Raw genomic sequence first — 1,842 nt, forward strand, 5'->3', positions numbered from 1 at the left:
ATAGGGAACTTTTGGGATAGCATTTGAAATGTAAATAAAGAAAATAAAAAAAATAAAAAAAAAGAAATGGTCCAAGACCTTAGTCATCAGGGAAATGAAAATCAAAGCGAACCTGAGGTTCCACTTTACACCAACCAGAATGACTAGGATCAAAAACTCAGTCAACAGCAGATGCTAGCAAGTTTGTGAAGAAAGGGGAACACTCCTCCATTGCTGGTGAGATTGCAAACTAGTACAATCACTCTGGAAATCAATCTGGAGGTTCCTCAGAAAATTGGAAATAGACCTACCTGAAGACACAGCTATACCACCACTCTTGGGCATATTTGCAAAAGATGCCCTACCACACCAGAAGGAAACATGTTCCACTATGTTCAGAGTTATTTGTAATGGCCAGAAGGTGGAAACAACCCAGATGTCCCTCAGCTGAAGAATGGGTACAGAAAATGTGGTTCATTTACACAATGAAATACTACTCAGCTATTAAGAATGAGGACATCATGAATTTTGCAGGCAAGTGGATAGAACTAGAAAATATCATTCTGAGTGAGGTAACCCAGACCCAAAAGGACATACATGGCATGTGCTCATTAATAAGTGGATATTAGCCAAAAGTACAGGATACCTAAGATACAACCCACAGACTGCACGAAGTTTAACATGTCAAACAGCCCAAGTGAGGATGCTTCAATCCCACTTAGAAGAGGGGAAGAAAACAATCACGAAAGATGAAGAGAGGGATCTGGGTGGAAGAGGGGACGGGGGGGGGGAGGAAAGGGAGAACAGGATCCAGGTATGGGAGGTTGGACAAAAGAAGCCCAAAGACCAGCAGAATAGAAATAAGCAGCCTCGGGGGATGGGAGGTGAGAGGACCCTCTAGAAAGTACTGGAATGTGAAAGACTCTCAAGAATCAATGGGGGTAACCTTACCCAAAATGCCCAACAGTGAGTGGGGACAGGGAACTCAAAGAGTCTCCCTTCAGTAGATAGACCAAGCCTCAAGTGGGGGGATGGGTTACCAACCCACAATCAAAATCTCTGACCCAGAATTGTTCCTGTCTAAAAGAACTGCAGGGACAAAAATGGAGAATAAACTGAATGAAAGGCAGTCCAATGACCAGCCCAACTTGGGATCTATCTCATGGGGGATTCAGAGGGAACTGAACTGAAGGGACAAAATTGGAGAATAAACTGAATGAAAGGCAGTCCAATGACCAGCCCAACTTGGGATCTATCTCATGGGGGATTCAGAGGGCCTGACACTATTAATGATGCTATGATGTGCTTACATCTGAGAGGCCCTACCAGTAGCTGACTGAGACTGACACAGATACGTAAACACCCAACCATTAGACTGAAGTCGGGAACCCCTATGGTTGATTTAGGAGAACTGAAGAAGCTGAAGTGGAGGGCAACCCCATAAGAAGACCAGAAGTCTCATCTCACCCAGATCCCAGGGAGCTCCCAGAGACTGAGCCACCAACCAGGTAGCATAGAGGGCCTAGTCGGAGGCCCTTGGCACATATATAGCAAAAGAGGGCCTGGTCTGGCCTCAGTGGGAGAAGAGTGCCTAATCCTCGGGAGACTTGGGGCCCCAGGGAGAAGGGAGCCCTGGTGGAAGGGAACATCCTCTCGGAGATTTAAATATATTACATATATTTAAATGCAATATGTAAAATGTAATTTACATATTACATTTAAATATGTGAATACTTTTAAAAAAAAAAAAAAAAAGACGTAAGCTCTCAGCTACTGCTCCAGCACTATGGCCTAATGTAGCCTGCCTGCTACCATGATTCCTGCCATGATACAAATGCACTAACCCTATAGAAACTGGAACCA

The 1,842-nt window shown here is 44.2% G+C and overlaps 1 protein-coding gene across 1 annotated transcript in view; it reads right to left on the reverse strand.

Moving 5' to 3' along the window:
• Syce1 (synaptonemal complex central element protein 1) overlaps positions 1–1,842 on the reverse strand; it is a 12,177-nt gene that overhangs the window by 9,323 nt on the left and 1,012 nt on the right. The gene's annotated exons all lie outside the window — the stretch shown is intronic.

Source organism: Mus pahari, chromosome 1, assembly GCF_900095145.1.
Source record: "Mus pahari chromosome 1, PAHARI_EIJ_v1.1, whole genome shotgun sequence".
In the NCBI taxonomy this organism is placed as follows: domain Eukaryota; kingdom Metazoa; phylum Chordata; class Mammalia; order Rodentia; family Muridae; genus Mus; species Mus pahari.